General features: G+C 42.4%; 1 protein-coding gene across 2 annotated transcripts in view; it reads left to right on the top strand.

Moving 5' to 3' along the window:
* LOC146599177 (uncharacterized) overlaps positions 1 to 14,621 on the top strand; it is a 63,028-nt gene that overhangs the window by 24,514 nt on the left and 23,893 nt on the right. For both annotated transcript variants that reach the window (XR_014895088.1, XR_014895087.1), the window contains exon 2: positions 5,248 to 5,356. The gene's annotated coding sequence lies outside the window, so the exon portion shown is untranslated. The remainder of the gene's footprint in view (positions 1 to 5,247; positions 5,357 to 14,621) is intronic.

Genomic DNA, 14,621 nt, shown 5'->3' with positions numbered 1-14,621 from the left:
CAACAGACCTCAGCCACATTTCTCAGCTAGGAGCTAGTGTTTCTGGGTACATGTTACTGTTGCAGTTTCATTTGTCAGTAAAGCCTTATTTACTTACTTCCTGTTATTAATTATGGGAAAYGGGATCTCTTCGAACTGTAGGAGAGGCTCTTTTAACTCCCGTCTAGACTTTTCAAGGCAAAATACTGATGAGCCCTTTAATGTTTGTGCAAAGACACAAACTGTGTGAAAAAACATCGCCACCTCAAACAGCTTAAGACTCCTTATCACACATTCACAAAAAGAAAAAAAAGGAAAAAAAAAAACTTTAAGCCTCTCGCGCTCACATCCCTATTGTTAGTCACAGGAGTAAGGTTTTCTTTCATAGCTGGATACTTGCTTCATCTGTCACACTGATTAATTAACAGCTCACAGTAAGAGCCCTGAGCTTAAATAGCCTACTGAAATGAGGAGGAGAGATCAGCATTAATATTCCATAAAACGCTGAAGAGGAAAAATGCTTTCTCTAGTATGAAGGGATCTGTCTATTATAAAAAAAAATTAATTTTTGTTTGACTACATCACATGCTGTCTGGGAAGGAAAACTGTAGTGGAAGATTAGAAGAAAAGTTAGAGAAGACTTTAGGTATTTTACATTAATCTGGTGGAAAGAATCAGATCCCAAACACTAAAGAAATAGCTTTCATCAGGTTAAAAAAAAAAATTGCGATTTTTTTTTTTTTACTACAAAATCCACAAAGTTTATCGACACACAGTAAACAAGCCTATAAACATGCTAACATTGCTTTTGCAGATGCATGGGGAAAAGGTATGCAATTGCAGGAGATGGAGGGGGGAACCCTTAAACCGGTAGCTCTTTTTAGCTGAAGTATTTGTAGGTTGTGCACGCACACCTTCCTCGGGACTGCGAGGAGCTCAGCAGTGGTTTTCAGAGCCTGCCTTCCAGCAGCCACCAGCGCGCCCCTCGCCCAGGCCCCCGCAGCGCTGCTGAGCGGGCAAAACCCGCAGCTGGCGGCGGCGGCGGGAGCCCAAACGGGCCGGCGGGCGCCGCTCCAGCGGCGGGACGCAGGAGCGGGCCTTTGGGGGCGAGCCGAAACGCTGCCTGGCCGCTCCCCCCGCGGCCCCTCTCGCACGGCCGAGCGTCACGGCGGGCGGGAGGGGGAGCTTCCGCCCAGCCTGAAAAAGCAGTTTCAGTCATGAAAACCTTCAGCTCAGCAAGATCCAAGCTCAGAGTTCACTGCTCTCGCTCTAAATCATCTCCTGATAATGCTGTGCTGCGCACGCAACCAAAACAAAGCAAAAACAGCTTTTTAACTCAAATGGGTTTGAATGCGTTCACTATTAAGGGTCTTCCCCCAGGGTGTCATTAAACAACAAAAAAAAAAAAAAATGCAATGAGTTTAAAACCCTGGCACCTAAGCGCGTCCAAGTCTGCAAGCTTTTCATAGCTAGTTTACTGCTTTTGGCCTGTGAGGCCGTCGGGACTGGCGGTGACCACCGAGCGGGAAGGGGCCCGCCGCCGAGCCGCGGGATCGGCGCGGGGGCGAACGCAGGCAGGCGCGGGGAAGAGCACGGCACACGCRCTGCTTCTTGGAGACTAGGTGATCGGGAAGTTGGGATAAAGCACAACTGATGATGGGAAAATTCGAGACCATTTGAGCTTCTCGTTAATTTAAGCGTAAAAAGGATGTTTACAACAACAGCACGGAAGATTAAAAGCTATCAATTATTTTAAGCGAGGATAGAAGTGATTCCAATCTATTAGGACTTCGGAGCAAAAGCAGCTGCTTTTAACAATAACAGAAGCTCCCATCAGACCGGGAATTTTGGAGGCAGAGGCATAGAAATGAGGCCTTACTAGTCAGCAGGGTTTGCAAAATGCTCGCAGCTCTGGTAATTACTGCTCATCAACATATAGCATGCTTGCAAAGCCTCTGCTTATAATAGCCCTTTTCTTTTACGTGAGGCTGCCTCTGCAGATCTGGCAACAAGCAACAGAACCACCCAAATTCAACCCAAGCCTTTGAATCTTTCAGCAGAAACGCTAGCCTAAAATAAGCAGAACATAGGAAAGATTATATAATGAGAATGCTAAAAATGTAATTAAATGCCCAGATTCTTAAATTTATTCAAGGCACTCTTTAAAAAGTGGCCCACCCTCTCCTTCACTCCCTGGTATGTGCAGRGGACAGGTTACACAACGGAGGGCGAAACGCAGCCGCGGCGCGCCCAGCGCAGCAGGCGTGGACACCGCGGGCGCTGCCCGGCCCGCGCGGGGTCCCCGCGGAGGAGCCCCGCTCGGCCCGGCGGGCTCCCCGCCGCGGGGCCGGGGCCCTCGGCGCTCCCCCTCGCCTCCCCGCTCCAACGACGGGCACGCAGCCTCTTTGCTAGCGAGCAAAACGACTCCAAGGTATCCAGGCTGATCGTTACACAGGGTTTGGGGAAAACTAGTCAGGAGCACTGRCAAAGAAAAACAAAGTCTGTCCCGAGACCCAACCACGCTTTCCTCATCCGACACGAGGCGGAGGGCTGGGGACACAGGAACGAACCTCGAACACTGCGTGCTAATTTAGCTACCAGCTTAACATTTTATTTATTTTTAATTAAGAATTTCTTCACAGTCCTTTGGCTGTCCCCCCATCCTCCCACTTACTAAGTCCAGGCATTTTCCAAACCACTGCAGCCAGACGGTTGTCGTTTCGGCACCACTTCCCGTCGAGCCGTCGCTCAGCCCCTCCTCGCGCCGCGTTCCCACCACCACCACCACCGCAAGGTCCTCCCCTCTGCGCTGAGGAGCACCGTCCTCCCCGGGGCAGCCGTTCCCGGGCCAAACCAAAGGCTCTGCTTCCACCCTCCCTCCGCATGGCCTCCGTCTCCGCCAGATCAAAGGGATGCAAGGGGCTCGCTGCCTGCCTTCCCTCGCTTCATCTCCTCAGCCACGCACCCTCCTCTCTGTCCCGGAGACCACGCTGCCCGCAATGTGCTTGCTCCAGACCCTCTCCATAAAACGCTTTAGGACARTATCCACCGGAGCCGGAGGGCCTGGCAGGGCCGTGCTCCGGCGCTGCACCGAGCGGCCAGGAGCTTCCCACGGCACGGAGGACCCGAGCTCTCAACTCGTTGCAGAGACGCAGGAAGAAATCTGTATCCACCCCCTTGATCTTCCTACTGCCCCAGTTCTGCGCGTGGCGCGGTTTCTTTGACGCTTTCGTAAAGCTGATCCCAGCCTCCTCCTGTCCTCCGCCCAGAGGGAAGAGAACTGCTCCGCTTAAACACAGACCAAGAAGAGGAAGCGATCTGCTCGCTGATTTCCTGAAGTATTGCAAGAGAAGGAGACTTAGCTCCAGACAAGCTCTGGAAGGAACAGTAAGAGCAGAGCTGTATTTAAAAAGAAAAAAAAGAGTAAAGGCTGCAGTTATTGACCAGGTGGAAGAGACAGAACAGACAATGAAATAAGAAATGAGACTGGATTTATGAACAGGGATTAACGAGCAGGTTTTACTACAGCTGGTAAACTCATTCTGCAGGCTAACAGGAGTCTTCTTGTGAGGAAAAATAGTATCAGACCGTAGAAACACCATGACAGTTGAAAAATACTATCACTTAAATTCACATAAATACCTGTCTCATCCCTCACTCGGCTAACACCATTTCTATCTGAATGCTTTTAAAGAGTACTTGAAGAGGACCGAATCTTAGAATTATTTCAATCTACAAAAGTCACAAAAAGTGAAAACGACATCTTGCATCTTCATCCAACAGCTATCATTGCAACTGAGTTCATTTTAATGACCACATGTCCTGGCAATATGCGGCACAGTGTAAAAAGCAAGGAGATTTGTGTTTTGTTTGGCTTTGGTACAGTGTAGGTATTTGGCATAAAATTTACTAGCATTAATGGCCATTATGTAATTAAAGCACCATGCCTTGCATTGAACATTCAGTTTTAACAYCATTTAAGCACTGAGGTTTAGGGTGATTTAATTCCCGAGGGCTTTTTCCCCCTCTATGTCTTATAAAATAGGGGAATAACGAATGTGAGATTTTCAAAGCTATCCACAGAATTCAGCCTTGCATGTTCCTCCATTACCTGTAATGGAGAAGGTGCAGCTACACGTACAAGATGGATCCGGAAATTTCAAAATGTCTCCTATGAAACTGCATGAAGATTAACTCCACAAAACAGTCTTAATAAGCATATGCTTTGTAATTATAAATATTCTGCAGACCACAAGCTCTTCAGAGTGGCATCATGAGACTTCTGAAAAGTACAGATTTGACAAAATGACTTTAGATTTAACATACCATACTTGCTTGATGCTAGACTTAATTCACAGATCCAGTTTAACAAAGCAACTTTGATAAGAAACTCAAGCATTTGTTAGCTGGGTGCTGGCATTTTCAACCCTGAATGCCAAGGACAAGGCGGCCTTAGGGACCCCATCACCTAATGCTTTGCATGTCAGGGTAAGGGGACAGTCGATTGTGTAGTTTCCCCCACATCCTTTGAACATCACAGCCTAAGGATAGGCTAATTTGCAGACCTATTAAACCCTGCAGGGCTCTTTTTTTTTTTTTTTTTTCATATTTCAGCAGGATCAGGATCTACAGCTGTATTTCTTTCCGAGCAAGATTTCTGAGTATTTAGTGTATCTAAGTAAAGGAGAGTTTGGGGTGGGCGGTAGGGGGAAGCTAAGGGAGCACATGACCACATGCATGTTTTTAAGACAGAAAATAAATTGAAAGCTGCACTGTAGGAAGAGAACTGTGTGTACAGGTTTAATACTTGATTTTTCAGAGGATTTTACTAATACTATTATCTACAGCACTGATAAGCAATAATACTTGCTGACAAGTAAGCCTACAGCTTACTTTCTGGTGAATTCTTTGTTTTGTATGTCTGAATAATCTCACCTGAACAGCAAACCAGAAGAGCAAGAAACAAAATACCACAGTTCTGCTTGTGATTAAGATATTGAAAGTAAGGACACTTACTTTCACACACACACAATATATTGTCTTAGTTTAATTTTCTTAATAATCTAATTTCTTTCAGAGCAGACTTGAAGCACAGTATACTATACTTGAAAAATCCAAAGAAAATAATTAGTACAAAAGCACTGACAGACCCTCATAGACATATTAGCAATTTTCCCKTGGGTAATCCACTGGGAGGATCAACTATTGGCTGATATATTGGGCATATCCTGAGCTATCAAACAAATATCTTATTTCTRTGTCTTCCAGAGGCATCACGACAAGGCTGCAGACCAGCAAACGAAGCTAAGCGAGGGTAATTCGACCGATGCCTTGTGTCAGCGCCCCAGCAGTCAAAGCACGTTATCAGGTCTCCAAGGTATGTCCTAGAGATTAGTTGGTTCTGCTACACAATTACCAAGTGATTAAAACAAGCTATTTTCTTTGATTACATTAAAATACTTGCAGTATTGACAGTTATTACCTTCTGCAGTGGAGCGTATCTTCCCTAACTGATGTTGTTTACTAGTGTTTTATTGACAACGTGTCACCTCAGCCACAGATGGGGCAGTACAGCAGTCTCAGACACAAGGAAAGAGATGGTTAAAAACTCTACCTGTCTCACCCGGGCCAATACAGCAAGCACATCCACGTCACAGAATGTACAAGAGTGTTTGAATGAAAGTTCTCAGTTTTGGTTTTGTTTTGGCTTTTTTTTTTTTTTTCCCTTCTCCGTTTTTCCATTTCAAACCAAGCCTGTAAGCCTTTTCCAGAGGAATTAACAAAACAGTGTGGAGACTGAAATAACAGACTAGAGTTTAAAAGGCTATATTTTTGTTGTTAGAACAGAACCAGAGGTAAATGATGCCTTCTAATAAGGCACATGAAAATCTCAATTACAGAAATCATTATTTTTAGGCACTATGTGCCATTTTATATTCTTAGCAGGATGTTTTTCCATCTCATCACAAGTTTCCAAGGCTGTTCAGTATTTTTGTATATGCAAAGCATATTTAAGGGCCCCCAAAAAGATCTACTAATTAAAAAAAGCYTTGTCAAGTGGTCAGACAGGCTGGAACTAGAGGATTATAGGTAAGAGGGATGAAATGAAGGCTTGGAAACTATAATTTCTCTTTCTGTGGTAGCAGCGGAAGCAGCTGTTACAGACAGGCAAATTAAAGATGTGGCTGCCTAAGCCAGCAGTCTGGGAACAAGACTCTGCAAAACATGACAGCAAGTCATCCGCACCCGACTCTTTAAAAGCCAGAAGTGCTGATCATTTCTTTTGCTCGCTCTGTTACTCTTACCTGTCACAACTTGCCCTCCAGCTGGTACCCTTCCAGCCCTTGCTCACCAGTTCTAATTTCCTACCCTCATCTTGGGGAGTCAATAGCAATTCCTAGATCTTTGGACAAGTGCTTCAGAGTGGGAGTTGTCAGTAAACAAAAAAAAAAGACATGTCTAAAAGAAGAGCAGGTGAAATAACAGAGTATCGATTCAACTCTTCTTTGCATAGGCAAGTTGTTCGACAAACAGGGTGAAAACAAACTTACCATATTGAACAATGTTTACTAGACTTGATGAGAGCAGTGTCATCTGCCCAGTATATTCAGTGCACAGATTAAAAAAAAAAATAAGTTTTCAGATTAAAAAGAAAATCACTACCCCATTTTTCAAATACGCTGGTTAAATGATTCTTTTGACTATGTTTGGACCTTTTCTTGCTTGTTGATCCAGTTTCAGTTTGGGGGAAGGGGAGGAAAGACGGGAACAAGAAGGGAACATTCGCTGCACCATGAACTAATGGGACTGTGTATTACTTTCCTTCTCTGGAAGTGATGCAAGTTCTATAAACTAGTGCAAAACAAATGAAAATCACTATAAAATTACTTTAGCCTTATACCTTTCCTCTACACTAGATATGGGCTTCTCACAATTAGAAGAAAACCTTATTGCCCAGAGAGGTTGTGGAGTCTCCTTCTCTGGAGATCTTCAAGGCCTGCCTGGACGCAACCCTGTCTAACACGCTCTAGGTGACCCTGCTGAGCAGGGAGGTTGGACTAGATGATCTCCAGAGGTCCCTTCCAACCTTACTGATTCTATGATTCCATGATCCTATTACCTTGCTTGGACAGCTTTTAGATCAAGTAGTGTTACTAACCTAGAATTCCTCAGTTTACATTATAAACCTGTAGACTATTTTTGATCTCAGATCATGCATCATGAATGCATATCACCCAATCCATTTCCTTTGTGTGTAGTCGTAGTCAAAGCAAAACCATCAGCTAAGATTTGCTGCAGATGCATTTTAAGTGCTGCCACTTCAATACTTCTCTAACAGTATTGTTAGTAATGTTGCTGCATTGAAACATTGCATCTGATTTGAGGCGCTCTCAGTTTCTGCAAACTGCTTCTCTAAAGAAGTTTCACAAATGTTAATGAGATGCATATAACGGATGCAAAACTGATCTAGAGAAATTAAACAGTTAAGTGCTGCATTTCACATGGCAAATTAGTAGAAGTTAGCATTTCAGGTGGGCACGTGGGCCTCTGTCTGATGCTTTTGTCTGAAATTAATTGCCATCTTGCATTTTCATACAAGTCTAAATTAAGAATATGAGAGAACAGCAAAAAATTCTGAAGGTTAAACTCCATGTTCAGTGTAGTCCTTTTTAACAGAAACAGTGGGAATTTGAGGCAGTTCTTTACATCTCCTCCCACATAGCTGCTCTGCTTCGTAAGCAGAAGCCAGCTGCTGGTTCTTTCAGGTCTAGCGGTTAGCTGACATTTACCATTAGTTTATGCTTTCCGTTCTATCTTAACAAGAAAAAGGGCTAGAAATTCACTTTTGAGGAGTAGAGATTGTATCTTTACATTTCTACTTCCCTCAAATTGGAGGGGGCTGCAGGCAAGGTTTTGTGGCAGGCCGTAAGTGGAGGACAAGAGGACAATTTGATGCACCAGAACAGAGGAGGACCCAGGAGTCCTGGCTTTACTCTTAGCAGCCTGGTCACTGGACAGCACTTTGCTGCAGCACTTGAGTAGCAGCACTGATTTTGCTCTTTTCCCTTTCAATCTCAGTCTCTAAAGAATGCAGTTTAGAGTGATGATTACATTTATAACTCGACAAACTTGGCAGCATTCCTTTAGCAAATGCCACGAGCACACACAGTCCTGCATACATACCCATGATACAGTCGTTTGTTGGTAAAAACAAGAGAAATGAGGGAGAGAGCTTCCAGAGGACATCACAAAACACTTCACTCACAGAGCAGGGAAAGCAAACCAAACTGAAATCTATACTGACTAAAAGATCAAATCCATCAAGTTCTGCAAACCACCACATACTGCGCCCACAAACACTGTCATAAGAGCTACAGTTTAAAAGAAAAAAAAAAGAAAAAAAAACCACCCTGGGGGCGAGGAGGAGAAAGAAAAAAGAAAAGCAGACAGCCACCCATACATGCTATGTTACAGTCTTAATATCCAACTATATTCACAGAAAAGCACACAGATACAGGTCTGCTTAAAATTTTTGTCTTTCTGAAATTTTTTTCTTGAGAAGAAACTCAGTTATGAATTTTAAGTATATGAAAGTGCAGATACCAAAACGCAGATACAATATATTGGTGTCATGGCTACTATTTGAACAGTTATTTTGAACTTCTACCCARTCTACCCCACCCCACCCCCCAAAAGAAAACAAAACAACAAACCCCACATAATTACGGATTTGTTTCCTATAAAACAAGCTCATACATGAAGAGATCAAGAAAATGAGGGGGAGAGAAGCGATCTGATTAATAAAATCCCCCCCACACCCGATTCAGGGAGTAAGTAGTTGTGCAGTGTAGCTGACAGGCCACAAACTTCACTGAGGAGCGGGGCTCAGGAGTCAGTCAGCTGGCAGTGCTCTGTGCATATAAYAGACTTTCATAGAATAGAAATCCAGGGTACGTAGCCTTTCATCTGATGGCATTTACCACTGAAGAGCCCTAAGAGAGGCAACACTAACAGGATTGCTGTAGSTGTTACAAGGAACTTGGCACGTGCAGTTACTTGGAGGCTTTTTCTGATGTGCTCAGGAGCCGCAGAGAAAGCCATCCCATGCAGCTTAATACAGAGTGTCAGAAAATACCATGCTGGGTTTTTCCTAGTTCTAGGTTAAGACATTTGAAGACATCCATGATCATATTAAAAGATTCTTTCTTCCATCGTAGACTAGGCAGTTACGAAAATCACACCAGCTCACATCACCTGCGGGAACTCGGGGGTGCAGCTGTTCACTGCACATGTTACGCAGGCAGCACTAAGAACTGTAAAAACAGGCCAAAGCAAAACCAAGAAGGACCTGAAATGAAAACTTTCACATAGGTAACTCAAACAGACGTTGAAAACAATCTTCTCCCCAGCAAGCTGAAAGCGTCGAGAAAAGCAGTCTGCAGCAATCCACACACAATAGGTCTTGAACATTACTTCCCTTCATTGTGTATTGCACTTACGGGGCACTAGATTTTTCTAAACAGAATCCAAAGCATACTTTCAAGTCCAGCCAAACATCTGCATATCACAGCAGCCTTTCAAGAGAAAGTTTCAGTGCTGTATTTAAAGAAAAACTGAAATGTTTTTAAAAGATCTAATGCTACCTCCTCTTGTTCCTTTGAATTAAAAAGGAAGAGCAGTTTATTCTGAAAGTAGGTAGAATCTAATTTAGAAGTGATCTGTTCTAAAGAAAAAAGCACCAGTCTCTAAACAAGGTGAAAACCCATCTTGAGATGGATGACAGTCCGTTTCTTTTTGCAATATAATAATTCAGAAATTCATGAAGACGTATTTTACTGATAAAAGTGTTGAGAAGAAAAACATTAAAAAGGACATCCTAACAGAGCATAATCCAACCATAAGTGTTCTTCATACACTGACACAAGCTTTACAGAAATCAGACATACCTGTGCTCAAGTACATTTAAGATTTTATATATATATACGTAATGTCCTAGCCAGTGTACTGCATCTGGACACAACCCTGTCTACCATGCTCTAGGTGACCCTGCTGAGCAGGGAGGTTGGACTAGATGATCTCCAGAGGTCCCTTCCAACCTTCCTGATTCTATGGTTCTATGATCTTTTGGAAAAGACCCCACTGATTTCATTCAGCATTTCTACTTGGAGAGAAATGCTGTAATATTCAGTAATAAAGTTAGGGCTTTGTACATTTCTGCATGAATTAACAGGAAGGATTTAGACATGTCACATTGAATATTTTCTCCAACATAAAGAGTCACATTGGCCTAATAAACAGGAATTTTCCCCCTTATATACTCTGCTATAGAGTAGTTTTCACATTGACAGCATTAATTCTAGTCTTCACTGTGTGTACTATCAAGTACGCATAAGTGTGCAGGACAGGAAGATGCTTCTATGCAAGACTCAATGGAATAAGGGCAAGAATTTTCCACTGCTCCAAACAGAGCTCTTCAGCCACAACTGCAATGCCTTCCTCTCTGCACATACACAGCTGCGTCACTTCATCGCTAAGAGAAGAGGCCAGGTCTAGGTCTGCTCTTTATGAGACACCATAAGCAACAGAACTGTGTATTACTGTTAGGGCTGATCAGAAAAATTTCTGTTTCATAGAGTGAGAGAGAGGACTGAAAAGTTTGCTTTGCATCAGATGAAAAAGAGGTACTTACATTATTTTTCTTTTGGGCAAAGAAGGTCATGGCAAAAGAAAGGGTAGAATAGAAAACCTAGCAGCATGATCTCTTCCCAGATGGATAGCAGTCTGACAGTTAAGACGTTCACACAGAATATTGGAAACCCAGGTTTCCAGGCCCTTCTCCAAAAACAACAGAGCTCTGACATTCCGGAGGCACACCATAAACACCGGGCTATCAACCGCTCCGGGGCAGCAAGGGGAGGGGGAGGCTTTTTTTTTTAATTATTATTTTTATTTATTTTCCTCATGCAAAAAGCCTCCTCAGAAAAATATCTGTGGAAAAATGTATTTCTTCAAAACAGCTTAGGTTTTCACCCACAGGGGGAGGAAAAAAATAAAACTGTCAACCAAATGTAGTTAGCATATTTCTGACAATGCAAGGAAATACTAACAGAATGAGAAAAACACACCTTCTACAAAGTTCTAATGCTGCCTTTAATCATATTACAAGCATAGTGTGCTAACTTAACAAATTAATGTTACACAGTTGGACCTTTAGATCAAACAGGAGGAATGAAGATCTTGATCCAATAAAAGCATGTTATAGAGTATAAAAATACTGCTGTTTAAACCATGCCAAGTAATTTCTTGTGCTTGAACCTAACAAAGCTTTCTTCTTTGAGGCAGAAATATATATTTCCCTTAAAAAAAAAAAAAAAAAAAAAAAAAAACAAGGCAACATACAGTTCCACTGCTTTGTTAAATGCATTCTATTTTGTTTTTATTTCTGCACGTAGGAATTTTCTTAGGCTACTTTCTTTGCATTAGTAATAGTAGAGAGAAAAAGCAATCACATCACAAGTTTGCATTTCACAGAAGACCAGAAACCTCAGAAAAAATCACTGTGTGGCTGAAATACCTGCTGGGCAAAATTATCATGTCAATATTACACAAAGCACAGCACAATTCTTTATACTTTAAAGAAGTTTCATATCAGGTGGTGAAAGCTAAATCACTTCTTTCTGCTGCTGAATGACTTTTTCCAGTATCCTCTCTTACAATGCTACTTACGTCTTAATATTCTGGATAGATACCTGCTGCAAGAGCCACACAAAATGCAGCTGTAGTCCACTGCACAAGAGGSAGAAAGGGAGCTGCTTATGTGGACCCCCACACCTTCCATTTCTCTCTCAGCCTCCTAAACTCCACTATAATTGCTGCAGGACACAAAAGTCWGAACTAATTGAGTTTAAAAACTACACAGACGCAGCCTCATTTAGGAGATGCCTCTGGGCTTGCTTGAACATTTAGCAATAAACCTAGATCGCAGACAGTAGATGTCCAGTTCCACAGACCCAGAACGACACTTTTCTGCCTACTCCTAACTCTGTACAGCAAAGTATGCTTCTCGGAATTTGAGAACCATCATCTTGATTTTTCCTTACTGATAGCAGAGCTGTATATTGTTGACAGACATTATCATCTTAATTACAAATTTTAATTACAATTAATTAAAATACTGTAGTAGGATCATCAAAAAAAGGACCTGCTTTTGTAGGGTCCTCCCTCCCCCTTTCTCCCCCACCCCAAAAAAGAAAATTAAAAAAAAAAAAAGTTTTACCTTTTCAATCTGGCTTAGCTGGAAAAGAGATAAAGAGATGCACAGAGTTTAGGAGCGGGGAGGGGGGGAATTCTCCAGTACCAGGTGAGTGAGCCCTAGCCATGTTTCCTGCACAGTGTGATTGCTCTACACTGGAAGGTGACGTGCAACAAACATGAAGTAGGGAGGAACAGACAACACTCTGAAGTTAAAAGGCTAAGCTTAGGGAGCATAAGCACATAGATGTCTCTTCCTCCTGCATTTAAGCTATTTAGTTTTAAAAAAACGTGTTTGTTTACATATTAGACATTTCTCCTCAAGGGAGAGACAGATGGAAATTTCATTAGCCTYACAGTACAGCCATTCCAAAGCTTTGCTTACTGTATGTACATAAGATGAAAATAAAGAAATTAACTCTTATTATTCACCTTTACAGAAAAAGTAGAAAGATGATCTAAGGCTGTCTCCTGAATACGTAAATCCAGCCCTTAAGCTAGCCCCTTCAGGTACCAACAGGGCACGAACTACAATAAGAGCTSCAGATTCAGTTCAATTAATCCATGCAGAGTTTCATGCAGTTTGTGTGTGCTAGCTACGCTACAGTAATTATACTATTTGTGGGATACAAATAAAACACCTCCAGCCAGACCTTTCAGGTTGAGTTTCTAGGAACACTTCAATATATTGAAGAGGTTGCCCCCCCCCCMCACACACACACACTCGCTGCAGCCGTAACTTGGACTTTTTGATCAACATGCCAGCAGCACATTGGGTTGGCCAACAAAAGCTAGAGCCTCATTTAGCACTATATGGCTCACTAAACAATAAATAGAAAGTGTTGCAATATTAAAAGTAAAGTAAAACTTCCTTTCCCAGAAATAACGCTCAGTTTCCTGCACACAGCACTGCTAACAATATCACGGAGTCATTTAATAGACATCAGTCCAATGTGATTTAGTTCAAACGACATTTCCTGATCCTTCTTAAAAGCAATCCTTCTTAAAGTGGCCATGATTAATACCCTTCGGATTAACACAGAGGTGCAGATCTCCATCTCCCTTGCAAAATGAAAACTATACTTCACTTTAGATCGTACTTCAGAACGGCCTGGTCAAAAAAACACCAAAAAAAACCACTACACACGCACACACACAAAAACACCACACACACAGAAGCKGTCTGTTACATAAAGGTATCAACCTATTCACAGAGATTCTGGAAAAAAAAAATCCCTTTAACACTTCTCTGAATTTTTCGATTTATTGAGAGAAAAAATMAAGGCAAATTTTTCACATCTTCTCCCCACTTGGAATTGTAGGCCACAGGCAGGTCATAAGAAGCTACTATTCATCTACRTGTTGTTAGCAATGAGCAGTCCTGTAGAAAATTAGCATTTGGTGTCCTTCTGCCGTAAGTGATGATTAGCTAGATCCAGAGAAACTTTCTGCCCTTGATCAGGTGCTTATTAGCACATTTAAATCATTTAGATGATCTGCAGAGATAATATAAAACAAAGAACCAACAACCAGAATATCCGTAGCATTTACTAGAATAGTTAGCGGTGGAAGGAATCCAGGGGCAGCCCCCAATCCTGTCATGAACATGCTAAAGGAATTTGAACACATGTGCACTGAACCACGGTAGAATGTATTCCAAAATTAGCCCTTGATATTCCTGGCTTTTTGCTTAAGTTGTTCTCATGTTCTTTGCTGTAGCAAGTCCAGGTTTTATTATGCTTTTGGTGTCCTGTAAGAACAGCCCCACTTAGCAGTGGGAGGAACACCGGTGTTGAACATCTAGAAACACTTCCATAGACAGGTTTCCTTCTTTTCCTTCCATATTCACACTGCAATTACGACTCATWCTAAGAAAGTGAGTAAAGTAACAAATAGAAGCTTTTGATCATTGGATATGTTATCTTCTACACTGCTCTAAGCAGTAGCAAATTTCCCCCTTAGAGCAGATTAAAGATCCCATTATTATGTTCTCCAGTCTAAGCGCCGTTTGCACTTGAGTGCTACSAAGGCCTTAGAATATTTTGTGCCCACATCACTGCAGCCACACTGAAGGAATTAAGGCATACAGAGTTATCAGCCAAACCGTATCCCTGCTTCCCAACAGTCCCAGCCCGTTCATCCCACACCACAGAACAGTAACATCTGGAAATCTGCTATCCCATTAGCAGCTGGGACTACGCTGCTGGATCAGGAAGTGAACTGCTCTCCTCAGGGTTTTAACTGCTGCAGAACACGCTGCGGGCTTTGAGCAGAAAAGTAACAACCACATACTTGCATACAAAACATCTCTTAAAGTTATGTAAGTGCATGAGACACTTGTATGACATGGAAACATTGTGCATATTCACTGTATATTTAAACACATTTGA

The sequence above is a fragment of the Rhea americana genome, unplaced genomic scaffold (genome assembly GCF_003343005.1).
Source record: "Rhea americana isolate MKP2758 unplaced genomic scaffold, rheAme1 scaffold_144, whole genome shotgun sequence".
NCBI classification, from domain to species: domain Eukaryota; kingdom Metazoa; phylum Chordata; class Aves; order Rheiformes; family Rheidae; genus Rhea; species Rhea americana.
The sequence above is the reverse complement of the archived record's forward strand: the minus strand, read 5'-3'. Positions and strand labels throughout refer to the sequence as shown.